Here is a 14936-nt window from a genome sequence, read left to right on the forward strand (position 1 = left end):
TAAGACCTTTTCCCTTTTTAATGATCTCTTTAGGCTACAAGCCTAGGGGAGACACGGCTGGATCAAAGGGTATGCACAGATTGGGCACAGTTCCAAATTGCTCTTCAGAATGGTTGAATCAGTTCATAACTCCACCAACAATGTATCATTGTCCTAGTTTTCCCACATCCTCTCCAACAGTCATTATCTTTTCCTCTCATCTTAGCCAATTTGAGAGGTGACACACTAAATTCTTAATATTTGTTAATTGATTGAAAAAAGATTTAAAGAAGGAGAAGGAAGAGGCTCCTGAACTTTTGAAGAAGGCTGAAACAATTTTGATTTCTAGGGGCCCTCCAAGCCATGTCATCCATTCCTACCTCTACCCCAGCTCCCCCTCAGATCTGCTGGATATTTCTGACAAACACTAGAGCTTTTATGCAAAGAGATACTAAAGTTACAATAGTACTAACCCTCACTGAGACACTACATCACTGTCAGGAAGATTTTCAGGAACAGAAATCACTCCTGCAGCACGCCAGTCCATTTTTCTCTAGATCAGTAGTCTCAGAAGAAATTTTTGCTGAAGCTATCTCTAAGACTAGGCAGTTCAGTTTCATACTCATATTTATACATTCAGTATGATTCTTCTTTATCTGATAATTTCTATGTTAAAACTGGATTAAACTGAAGTGTCATTCTTCAGTTCTCTTCTTTATTACCAATCCACAGTGGCTGGTGCCTCAGAACAAATACAGAATAGCAGAGGCCTGGATGGTCAGATGTTGACAAGAAAAACATCTGGGGATTTTTTAAGTTCAATAAATAAACTGTGTGATGTAATTGCTAACTGGGGGCATCTTCACTTGTGTGTGTGTGTGTGTGTGTGTGTGTGTGTGTATATATATATATATATATATATATATATGTGTGTGTGTGTGTATGTGACACACTAGTGAATTTCAAGAGAAAGGTTACTAAGAATGGGAGAAGTTTAGAAAAAGGAACTAGGAATATTTCATCTGGAAAAGAAAAAACTTAGGGAGAAAACAAAATGGTTATGAAGAGGAATTAGGACATCATACCCCCTAGGTCACTGTAGAGGGCAGAATCAGGTGGAAGAAGTCCATGGGACCATGGGTTTTAGATCTGAGAGGAAACATAGATATCTAGTCCAACTCCTTCATTTTATATATGAGGAAACGGGTCCAGAGAGGGAGTCACCAGCACAAGGTCACCTAGGTAGTAAGAAGCAAAATAAAAATTGTAAGGTCCTCTTTGGAAAGGGTGATTGGCTTAATGTGAGGGAGATCTTTCTTACACAGAGCTATCCCAAGTAGGAACAAATGGACTATCTCATAAGAGATAATGAGCTTCTCTTCACTAGAATTATTCAAGTAGAGGTTAAGTACATGTCAGAGATGCTCAGTAAGAACTTCTTGCACTGAGGGAAGTTGGACTGGCTGCCCTCTGAGGTTTTTCCAATGACTGAGCATATGATACTCACAGAGGGAGTCACATAGATTGCTAGCATAACAAGGACCACCTCTGAGCTATTGATGGCAATACAGAAGTAGCCCAGTCCTCCTAAGTCTAGAACTTTGTACAAGGACCTAGTTGACTGTAAAAGGAAACTACAAAATGTGATAGAAATAACACTTGGTTAGAGCAGAAGACCTGTGATGTTCCAGTTCCACCATTTACTGCATAGCCTTCCATTCTTTGAGCCCCAATTTCCTCATCTGTAAAGTGAAACAAATAGATAAATAAGCACAGGCAAAGAAGAAACAAAATGATCACTTTTTTGTTGATGATATGATGCTTTACTTAGACAACTCCAGAGTATCACCTAAAAAATCAATTAAAACAACTTTGGCAAAGTTGCAAGATGAAAGATAAATTGATCTAATTAATGAACTTTATATATATAAATATATACACAAACACACACACATACATTAAAACCCATAATGGGAAGCTGGAAAGGCAGATTCCATTCGAAATAACCATAGAAAGTATAAAATATTTAGAGGTATATATACTAAGATTCACTCAGGGACTATATGAATCTAACTAGAAAACATTTTTCTTTTTTGTAAAAATAACAGACCTAATTAATTTAATTGCTGTTTTTTCAGTTGTAACCCCAGTTGAGATATTCTTGGCAAAGAACCGGAAATATTTTGCTTTTTCCTTTTTCACTCATTTTATACATGAGGAAATTGAGACAAACAGAAGTAAGTTAGTGTCCAGGGTCACACAACTAGTAAATTTGTCACTAAATAAGTGACTGGGATTTGAACTCAAAGTTTCCTGATTCCAGGCCTGGTGCTGTTTCCACTGCCGCCACAATAACATATATGAAACACAATATTTGGGTTTATAAACCCAAAGATCCCAGCTACTGGGGTAAGAATTTGACAAAAAACTGCTAGGAAATTTTCCTCTGATGGCATTGTGAGAACCATTTTTTCCTTCTATATACTGCATGCTTTTTTATTGACATCTTTTTTAATATCACTTTCATTTCCCAAATATATACCTCTCTTCTTCCCTCCCCATAAAACCATTTCTTATAACAAAGAAGAAAAAAGAAAGAAAAACAGTTTAGCAAAGCTATCATAAATTAAGTCTGATGGTATGTGCAATTCACAACTCAGCATATACCTGTATACTCCTGTATTGTATGTATCTGCCTTCCCCCTACCCCTCCAATATTAATTATTCCTATCTTTTGTTTTGTTTGCCAATTTGCAGAGTATGAGGTAAAATCTTAAGGTTTTTTTGATGTTAATTTCTCTCATTATTAATGAATTGAAGCAAGTTTTCATGTTATTTATAGTTTGCAATTTTTTTTGAGCTGTTTGTTCATATTCTTTGTCTACTTATGCATTGAAGGAACTACTTTTTTCAAACTTTCTCACTAGAGCAGTCCACCAATGGAACAAACTGTTTGCCTTATGAAATAGGGAACTTCCCTTTTACTACAAGTATTCGAGTTTCGAATATTACTGTGCTATAAGAAATTAAATATGTGATGAATAAGATCTATATGAACTTCTACATAATGAAGCAAGCATTCAAGAAAACAATATACACAGTAACTACAATGTAAAGAGCCAAGAAAACAATATACACAGTAACTACAATGTAAAGAACAAGGACAAAAACCCCAAAAGTGAATGTAACAAAATTACAAAAATCAAGCAGTATTTGAATGAAAAGATATGAGAGAATATCCCCAATCTACTCCCTTTGTGGATTCAAAGGTGTTATACACTGCACATGTTTCCATATTTCTTCCAATGTATAAATCAGTCATATTGATTGGTTTCTTTTCCTCTCTAAAAAAATATAATATTTGTTTATATGGAATGGCCTTCTGGGAAGGGAAGGAACAGGAATATTTGTGTTAAATATGAAGATGTAAGAAACAAAAGACATCAATGAAAACTTTTTTTTTAAAAGAAGTATTCGACCTAAGACTACCTAACTGATTCTTTTAGGAGAAAATTCCTGCCATATTTTATTAGGTTTTTATTTCTGATCATAGAGCCTTTTATTTCCAAATTACACTTTCATCTTTCTCCATTAGTGGTATATTTTTTCCCCAAATGCAACATAAGATTGAACCAATTAGCAATCAATTAGCATACATTTATTAAATATCTATTATGTGCCAGACATTGCCAATGTACTAGAAGCTGAGGATACGAGAGGTAGCCAGGGAAAGGATTTTTGGTCTAGGCAGCTGGAGGAAGGTCAATGGAACCAGAAGGCATTAGATTGTCATGCATTGTCCAACAACAATGGTAATATTGATTTAATTATTAGTCCCTGAGAAAAAAAAGTAGAAAGCAGGGTAGGTAATGCCTGAGTTAGCTGGGCCTTGGAGTCCTTCTAGAGAAGGGAGTGGCTTTGGAGTAGCCAAAGATACAATGCTGACTCAAATGGTCAATAGTAGAAAAATCACTATCCTCTAGTGTTTGATAATAACAGAGAAAGAAAATTTATTATATATGGGCTACCTCCATTCCACCTACTATTTACTACTATTTATTTTTTTTGTTTTGTTTTGTTTTTGAGACTAGGTCTTCAACCTATCTGGTCTATGTTGGAAGTGCCCTTGTCCCTCTCTTATCCAATCCCAAAGCTTATTGGTATGGAAGGTTTAGCATTCTTGTTGGTCTAATGGGCCAGTTTGTCGTCTCCTTAGGTAGCCTGGTAGCCCTCAGAACCTGGACACTTAACATATTAGTGCCAAACTTAATGAAAACATTTGATTGGCTTTATTCCTATTTGTAGTTCAAAACTCCCAAACTAAAGTGATGCACCAACCTCAGTCTCTTCAGAAGCCGGGATTATCAGTAGGCTACTTCATCTGGCAAATTACTACTATTACTGATCTCTCCACCTTTAACCAGAATGAATGATTACAAATTGAAATAATTTTGCATCGATGTTCATTACTTTTATCATTATCATTAAGACTTTGTTGTTTGATCAAGATTTACAAATTTGACTATTCTAATATCAAAGTTCTGAGATTTCGAATAATAATGAAAAATCCTATTGTGAGAGTTCTGAGTAGATCTTCTACAAATGGTTAGGGAATTTCATCTCAGGAACAAGGACTTTTTCCTAATTATAAATCAGACCTGTTTATTTGTTACTCTTTGTCTACACCGCTGTCAGGTTTGAGTCCATTGTATGTTTATGAGTCCTTATAATATATAGGAAGTCTGAACCCCAAAAATATTCACTATGGCCACTAGATGGGGCATTCTGTATCATAGATAAGAACCTCATCTAACCATAGAGACTAACTGAGAATTAATCGGCTGATTGTCATTATCCACAAATATCTCAGTAACTAGCTCTTTATGAATCCAACCTCGCGTTCAATGGATTGTTTTGCAGTCCTAGAGTATTAGAGTTGACAGGGACTTGAGTGATAGTCTAATTCAATTCTTTCCCTGCAATTTGTAGTTGAGAAAACTAAGGCCTCATCAAGCTATGTGACCTGTTTGGGGACATCTATCCATCTATATGACTATGAGCAAGTCAACTTTTCTTCTAAAACCAGATAATATTTGCATACTGGAGTAATACTTTACTAGGTTGCTGTGAGAAAAGTCCTTTATGAATTTTACCATGTTACATAAATATGAGCTACTGGTATTGTTATTCTCCAATTATCCAGAGCAAATTTAGGGATTAGCCATCAAATCTCCTAATTTCTGGCCCAGTAACTTCTCCACCTCATAACAATGATTTAAGTAAGACTATTTTTCCTTTGTTACAAAATCTTCAAGGATTGAAACAAATGAGGTAGAATCTTTTTGTTGTATTCAGGGTAGCCCCCCTTTTTTTTGCACATCAGTACCTTAATTCATATTTCCCTGGAAAACATTCCTGGAGTACTGATTTTTCTGAATGTTTTTCTTTTTTTGTTGTTGTTTTAAAGTTCATGTTTTTTAAATTAAAGCTTTTTATTTTGAAAATATATACATAGATGATTCTAATTTTTCCCTCCCTTCTCCTCCCTCCCTCCCCCTCTTGGCAAGTGATCCAATATATGTTAAACATGTGCAATTTCTCTATACATATTTCCCCAAATATTTGTGCTGTGATGTGATGATATCATGCTGCACAAGAAACATCAGATCAAAAAGGAAAAAACAGAGAAAGAAAACAAAATGGAAGCAAACAACAAGAAGAATGAAAATACTATGTTGTGGTTTACATTCAGTTCCTATTGTCCTCTCTCTGTGTACAAATGGCTTTCTTCATCACAAGATCATTGGAACTGGTCTGAATCACCTCTGAATGTTTTCCCAAGAGCTGGGAAAACAGAATTTCTTTTAGGAAACTAGGGTCAGTTCCTCAAATATAGTTGATGTGAGCTGAGGTAGTCCTCCAGGAAGTTTTCTTGGGTGGAAGGACATTATTAGTACACCTGGCAATAGCCTTTATCTAAAGGTGTTCCAGGTGGTAGTGTATCTCAGGGTCCTTGAATGTCTGTTAGACATTAGTCAGCATGGATCAGTCAGTTGAGTTTTTAGAGTTTTTAGAACCAGTGGCTCAGCGACCCCAAGACTGTCAGCTTACACTGAAGGGTTCTCATCTTGGATGTTGGTCCAAAGAGCCAGTATTTACTTTAGAAAATCTCCAAATATAAATCAAGTTGGAATTTCTATGAATGTGGAGAAAGGGGATCTCCAGATCCCTTAGAAGCATCCAAAACAACTATAAATTAGTACCTTTCTTCATCCCATAGAAAATGTAGATAGCAAAGGATTCACAGGAATCCACAAATAGATACTGAAAACATTTAAATCACTTGTAGCGATTTCTTTTAGAAGGAACTGAAATTGCCATAGGGTCGTGATTCTGATATTCTGGTGAATCTCTAGCTCTCTCCCTGAGGTCTACATGCTTCCTTTTAGTATCTCTTATAATTGGTACTTTTCCCAGAGGGCATAGTTTGGACTTAGTTGATGGGCAACCTTCTTCATTAGACCTATATCATCCAAATAATTTACTTCAGAAGCATAGATGGTAAAGCCTTCTTCCTCATGTTGTAGATTTGACCCTTATTGTTCCTCTAGATTCAGGAGTCATGTGGATAATCTTCTTCCAAGTTTCATGATGCTCAGAAACTTCCCATCTCCATAAACTAGGGCCCCAAATTCTCAAACTTGAGGTTACTTTCAAGGTAATTCCAAAGACTGGCACTTCCCAGGAAGTCTCCTTTCTCTCTCTCTCTCTCTCTCTCTTTTTGCTTTTTGCTGAGGCAATTGGGGTTAAGTAACTTTCCCAGGGTCACACAGCTAGGAAGTGTCTGAGGTCAAATTTGAATTCAGGTCCTCCTGAATTCAGGGTTGATGCTCTACCTATTGCACTATTTAGCGACCCCTTCTGCTTTCTCTCTTAGAAGGCTTGATTTCAAAGATCACACTGCCCAGAAAAATTTTCCATCCTCTCTGAATTCCTCATTAATTTTTCTCTTGTGTCACATTAGCAAGCACATGTCTGCTTCTGCCAGAACTCTTGATGATCTATCGATGGTCCCTGGCACTAGGAAAAACAGTATCTCCAGCATTCTCCTCTTTGGTCAGGTAGGCAAGAAAATTGTGAGCTAATCCATAAACTTTTCATATGTTTTTGTTCTAAGCAATACACAAATGGTTTCTGGGGAGAGGAGTCCCCCCAGATTCTCCCTGGTCCCATCTTATTCCCGTATCTGGAAGCCAAGTCTGTTGTGCTCTGGTCTGACCTCTGAATTAAAAAAGAAGACAATAAAGGAAAAAAATCAAGAGCAACAAAGGGTACCAAACTGTGCATAGCCTGTGACCCAGCAGTGTTTCTATTGGACTTATATCCCAAAGAGATCTTAAGGGAGGGAAAGGGACCCACCTATGCAAAAATGTTTGTGGTAGCCCTCTTTGTAGTGGCAAGAAATTGGAAACTGATTGGATGCCCATCAGTTGGAGAACAACTGCATGAGTTATGGTATGTAAATGTTATGGAATATTATTGTTCTATAAGAAATGATCACCAGGATGATTTCAGAGAGGCCTGGAGAGACTTACATGAACTGATGCTAAGTGAAATGAGCAGAACCAAGAGATCATTATACATGGCAACAGCAAGATTCTGATGGATGGGGCTCTTCTCAACAATGAGATGATTCAGGCCAATTCCAAAGGTCTTGTGATGATGAAAGCCTTCTAAACCAGAGAGAGGACTGTGGAAACTGAGTGTAGTTCACATTTTCACTTCTTTTGTTGTTGTCTGCTTGAATTTTATTTTCTTTTTTATTTTTCTTCCTTTGTGATCAATTTTTTTTTTATGCAGCAAGATAATCGTATAAATATGTATGCCTTAAAAAAAGATCAAGAGCAACATAAAGATTCATTTAAAAAAAGTTTTATTAATCTATTTTTTTTAAAGTCAATCATTTCCAATACAAAATTTTTCTCTTTTTCTACCCAATGAGATTCCCCCTGTAATATACAAAGAAAAAAAAAAGCCAATTGATTAAAACCAGTTGAAGCATTACCCACTGTGACAACATATACAACATTCTATACCCATAAATCCCACTACTACCATTACCTCTACCTCTCCAACAAAAGGAAGGAAACAATAAATACGGTGTTTCCACAAAACACATACTATTCATATCTTAGTAACTACTGTGTTTTTGGTAACAAACTGTATTTTGGTATTTTAATTATATTAAAATAGTTTTAGAAGAAAATGTTCAAAACCTCCACCAATAATTTCTTTGTGTTTTTGAAGAAGCTACATCATTAGCTGACACACATACAGAGTACCCTACACTTGCTTTTAGTTCTCATAGCCTTCCAAATAAATAACCTTTACATGTATAGACTGGAATGGTTACATAGAATCATATTATATTAAAGCTGGATGGGATCATAGAGATACTAGTCTGGGCCTTCATTTTATAATGGAGGACACTGAAACTTAAAAGCATTAAAGTGACTTTTACCATTAAAGAGGATTAGTGGCAGGTTGGGCCTCAAAAAAAAAAATGCTTGATTCATTTTTTTAAGTTTAATCTACATGGTTATTATTTCCATCACTTTCTTAAGTCTAGAAATTTTTAAAAATTAATAAATCAAACCTTGGTTTGTAGTATTTGTTGATTTCTAAGGTGTAAATCTTACACAAAAATTTAATAATCATCACTTTGGAGCCTGTTTAAGCTGGCTCCATCACATTCTTGTTCCTGGACCAGAGTTTCTAATTTACTAAGTAGATTACCATGGGGTGGTAGTGATTACATTTCAAATTTGTCTCCAACAGCTTTGTAAGACAGTATATCTTGACATAATATAAAATATAATATTTTACATATAATTTATAACAATTTACATATAATTTATAACATGATATGTAATACTTTAAAATCTACTCAATTTATATTCAAATATTAGTCTTGATTTTGAATTTCTGGTTTTTAAAAACCATATTGCAAACACATATCACTAATGTCAAAGAGTGTATGTACCATCACTCAATAATACAATCTTATTTTTTCCTATATTTTAAATGCCTTATCATTTTTAAAACTCTGAACATTTTATTGAAATATGCTCTAGTTCGCCACTAATATCATCATTTTACTCAAAAACTATTAATGAGTTCCTATTGTCTAAGGTCCAAACACCTTAATCTAAAGTCCCCTCAAATTTGGTCCCAATCTGTTTTTCCAAGCTTATGTTCAGTTCTCCAAATTCACTATCTCCCACCCTTTTTGCTTGTCAAGCAAATGCCCTCCCAACTTCTCCCAATTCTGTAAATCTTACCTTTCCTTTATGTTACTTTATTGTATTGCTTTGGGGAAGCAATTGGGGTTGTGTCTTGGCCAAGGTCATACAGCTAGTAAGTGTTTGAGACCATATTTAGATCCTCTTGACTTTTAGGAAACTCCTGTGCTCTGTCCATTGCCAACCTACCTGGCACATACATACCTTGGACCCTTTTTTAAAACTGAGTTTAAGTCTTATGTTCCTCCTGAGGCTTTCGCTATTTTGGTCCAAAAGAATTTCTCCCTATTTCAAATTCCTGTATTAATCAATATTATACCATATACTTTATACTTATTGTAGACTGCCTTATGTGCTTTTTTCATGCATGCTTCATATATTTTTGAATGGCTCTTCTTGACTTAGTTCTTTATGAGAAAGCATGGATTGGTGGAGTGAAAATGACTTTGTGAGAAAATAGAATTCTTGGAGTTTTTAAACACAAAAGAATGGGACACTGTACATAATCAATCAATCAATATTTATTAAATGCCTACTATGTGCAAATAGTATATACTTATATTAGGCACTATGCTAGGCATGAAATGGTTTCTACTTTCAATGAACCTACTGCATAAAAATTAAACTTTAGAAAAGTAGATTTCAAAAAGTTCAGAGGAAAAGATATGTAATTCCATAGACAAAATGGTATAGTAGACAATAAAGATAGTTCATACAAGATGGAAGGCTCTAAAAATAAGATTATAACAATACCATACCAAATAATCTTATAAAAGAGAGTATTGGGAAAAGCCAATTTGATTATCAATGAGGCAATATTTTAAAAGGGCAGGTTCAATGGAAGTATGAGTAAGGAAAAATAATCCTAAAAGAAAATGCCAGAAAAAGCGATGGCTGTTAAAAACAAAGGATAAAAATCATTATTAATCAGAGAAATGCAAATTAAGACAACTCTTGAGATACCACTACACACCTGTCAGATTGGCTAGAATGACAGGGAAAGATAATGCGGAATGTTGGAGGGGATGTGGGAAAACAGGGACACTGATACATTGTTGGTGGAGTTGTGAATACATCCAACCATTTTGGAGAGCAATTTGGAACTATGCTCAAAAAGTTATCAAACTGTCATACCCTTTGATCCAGCAGTGTTTCTACTGGGCTTATATCCCAAAGAAATCTTAACGGGAAAGGGACCTGTATGGGCACGAATGTTTGTGGCAGCCCTTTTTATAGTGGCCAGAAACTAGAAACTGAGTAGATGCCCATCAATTGGAGAATGGCTGAATAAATTGTGATATATGAATATTATGGAATATTATTGTTTGGTAAGAAATGAGCAGCAGGAGGATTTCAGAAAGGCCTGGAAAGACTTACATAAACTGATGCTGAGTGAAATGAGCAGTACCAGGAGATCAACAACAATACTATATGATCATCAATTCTGATGGACGTGGCCCTCTTCAACAATAAGATGAGTCAAAGCAGCTCCAATAGAGCAGTAATGAATTGAACCAGCTACACCCAGCAAAAGAACTCTGGGAAATGACTATGAACCATTACATAGAATTCCCAATCCCTCTATTTTTGTCCACCTGCCTTTTTGATTTCCTTCACAGGCTAATAGTACACTATTTCAAACTCTGATTCTTTTTGTACAGCAAAATAACTGTTAGAACATGTATGCTTATATTATATTTAATTTATACTTTAACATACTTAACATGTATTGGTCAACCTGCCATCCGGGGAGGGGATGGGGAGAAGGAGGGGAAAAATTGGAACAAAAGGTTTGGCAATTGTCAATGCTGTAAAATTACCCATGCGTATAACTTGTAAATAAAAAGCCATAATAAAAAAATAAATAAATAAATAAAACAAAGGATAATTAAAAATGTTCTTTCTTTCTTTCTTTGTTTTTTAAACTATGTTTGGTGCCATAAAAACAAGGAAGTGATAGATCCTCTGCTTAGGACATGTGGTGTAATGCTAACAGACAACAAACAAAGAAAAATTACTCAATCCTTATGTCACTTCTGTTTTTCTTTTTAAGCAAAGAGGATGATTTTTAAAATGGAAGTAGTATGATATGTGGTAGGAATAGTGAATAAACAATTGTTAAGAAGAAATTCTTAATAGGTGAAAAGGACATTTACTTAACTCTTTTAAATAGGTTCAAGTTGCCATGTCCAACAAAACAAATTTTCACAATATTGAAACACTGCCAACATGACCTCAGAACCACTTTGGGGAATTGTGGAGAATGGAGGAAAGTATCAAAAAACTGGACATGGGCAAATGTTCCAATTTTCAAAGAATAAACAAAGAATAAGGAACAGTCCAAAGTGTTGTAAGTCTCTGGCAAAATTCTAGAGCAGACAATTGAACAGGCCTTTTGTGTTAACTTAAAAAAGGGAAAGTTCCTGATCACTAGGAACCAATTTAGATTACTAAATCATGCCGAATTAGACTGATTTCTTTCTTTCTTTTTTAAATTAGATGACTAGATTGATAGAACTGCAGAATAATGTAGACACAGTGTATTTTAATTTTTGCATGGAACATGAGAAAATATCTCAAGATATGCTTGTGAACAAGGTAGTAAAGTATGAGCTGAATGATGAATATTCAGTTGTTTTTTCAGTTGTATCCAACCCTTTGTTACTACACGTGGTTTTGCTTTTATTTTTGTTTCTTTTTGTTTTTGTTTTTGCAAAAATGCTGGAATAGTTTGCTATTTTCTCCAACAAGTCATTTTACAAATGAGGAAATTGACATAAATAGGGACAAGTGATTTGTCCATAGTTAGTGTCTGGAGTTATGAAGATAAGTCTTCTTCACTCTAGCCCAGTACTCTATCCACTGTGTCACCTCACTGCCATGGAATATTTATACCTGGTTAAAAATCATGCAACAGGAAAATGCAGTGAATAGAGTACCAACCCTGCTGAAAGAATCTCAGGAGGACCCGAGCTCAAATTTGGTCTCAGACATTTGACACTTACTAGCTGTGTGACTCTAGCAAGTCACTTAACCCTGGTTGCCTTGCCAAAAATATATAGGTAGACAGATAAATAAATGATACTTCCAGTATCAACCTGGAGAGACATTTCAAGTGAAGGTCTATCCTTGACCTTATCCTGCCCAAAATTTTTCATCAGTAACTTAGCTCAAGAGGTAGATGGTGTGCTCATCAAATTTCTAGATGGATAACATTAGACTAGAAAACTGCAGAAAGGAATAATAATTGGATAAGAAAAGATCTCAACAGGCTGAAAGAATGGGCTAAAATGATTGAGATGAAGTTTAATATGTATTAATGTAAAGCCTTGCATGTAGGTTAAAAGAAGCACCTCTATAAGGATAGGACAGGGGAGACTTGGCTTAAAATTGCTATGAAATTCCTATGACAAATATTTAGGGGCTTTATTTGACTGAAATTAAGTATGAAAATTGAAATTAAGTATGTATGATAGATATACATCCCAAAGAGATCAAAGAAAGAGAAAAAGAACTAGTATATATGAAAATGTGTAATGCAGTTCTTTTTGTGGTTGCAGAAAATTAGAAACCATTAATCAGGAATGGCTGAACAAGTTAGAATAGATAAATGTGATGTAATACTATTGTGCTGAAAGAAATGATGAAGAGAATAAATGATGAAAAAAGAATTCTGTGAGATTTCAGAGAACTCAGAGAAGACTTATATGAACTGATGAAAAATTAAGTAAAGAGAATCAGAAGAACAATTTACTTAAGAACAACAATGATCAACCCGAATTGGATGTGACTAATGTGGAAATTTATTTTGCTTGCCTATTTATGTTTGTAAAAGATTTTAGTTTCTTCTTATCAGATGGAAATGAGGAACAGCATATAATGTGATGTAATATATTTTTTATGGAAAAGAGAAGCTTATTGTTTAAAAACCAACAGGCATTCTAAGAGATTCTTCAGTGGTGAAGAATCTGCAAAGAATCATTTTCCAGAAGAACTACTTTATGTGTCAGTCTAGAGTTTAATAATTCTCTTTTTTTTTTTTTTATTTAATAGCCTTTAATTACAGGAAATACAATTGTAACTTTAAGCAATTAACAATTGTCAAACCTCTTGTTCAATTTTGCACCTTTACCCCCCTCCTAAATGCGGATGACCAGTAGATGTTATGTTTTGCTCATTATATTGTTTGTATCAAAGTTATGCTTTTTTATATTTCAGAATCTACTGGGAACAGCAATATTAGATGAGAGGGAGAAGATGTAGACCTTAAGGTAAAATAAATTTGGATTAAAAAAATTGGTGTAGGACATATTAGACATCTGTTTTTTGGTAGCTATCAAAAAAAGATAGTTTAGTTTTATCTGCATGAAGAATCCATTATAAGGGAATCCCTACTTTCCTGATTAGGAAACATCTAGAATACTATGTACAGTTCTGGAAGTTACAGTTGTAAGAAGGACTTTTTAAAGAAATGGAACAGATCCAGAATTATGACCAAGTCTGGAGACTACATCATATGAGAAATAGCTAAAGGAACTGGTTTTGATTATTTAGTTAAAAAAATAGAACTCTTAGGGATGGGAAATTGGCTGTAGAATTCAACACTAATAGCAATCAAATTTAAGCTACTTATAAGGAAAAAGTTCTTAAATATTGGAGCTATCCAAAAATATCCAAAATCAGACCCCAGAGAGCAGTAGGTTCATCCTCATAGGAAGTCTTAAAACAAAGTTTGGATTTCTATTTGACAGCTATTTTGTAGGGTATTTTTGTTCATATAAAGATTGAGCTAAACTTTGACTTTATGAGATTAAAATAATAGTTGTCTTCAAATAGTTGAAAAATTATTCTATGGAAGAGGGGTAGATTTCAGCTTTTGTAGCTCCAGAGGGTAAAATTGGAAACTATGGGAAGAAAAATAAAGTTAAGTCCAAAAAAAAAAAAAAAGGAATGATTCTGGCTCAGTGTGACATAGAACTTTCTATTAATAAGAATCCTCAAACAATGAAAAGAGCCATCTTGTGTGAGACTAGCTCAAGGGCCCCGTGGAGAAAAAGGCATGACACAGGATAGGCAGAGGCTTCCATTAATGAATTTCAAAGTTCATTTATTGATCTGAGAGCCAGGGTTTATATACTCTTTATGCTAGTATTGCAATAACATCAGGTGTCTTTAAGTTACATAATGTCTATTCCATTGTTACTTTGTAGCTGGACAACATTAAACAGTAACTGTCTATAACAATCTGTGTACCACAACATAATCACAAATTGTCTAGTTTGTGTTCCTGTTACATGCATTTATTATCAAAGTTATATTGAATTTATATCAAACATGTTTTCCTGGTGTTTACATGTTCACATAGGTAACTTCCAGATTCATTACATCTTTATGCTAACAGCATTTGTTTGATCTAACAGGTCAACTCATCTCCTTCTCAGCCCTGGTTGTGGAAGAGTGGTGAGCCTACTGCAGATCAATCCCACCGTGACACAGAGAGTTTGTTAATCCTTGCAGAGCTTTTTAAGAGATCTTGCTGCTGGTCCTCTACACTTGTGAGATAGTGAGCTTCCTGTTTTCAGCATTGGGCAGTTAGAGATTTAGAAAAAATTCTTGTATTAAATGGAAAATTGAACTGGATGACCTCCTAGGGTC

This window comes from Sarcophilus harrisii, chromosome 1 (genome assembly GCF_902635505.1).
Source record: "Sarcophilus harrisii chromosome 1, mSarHar1.11, whole genome shotgun sequence".
NCBI lineage: Eukaryota > Metazoa > Chordata > Mammalia > Dasyuromorphia > Dasyuridae > Sarcophilus > Sarcophilus harrisii.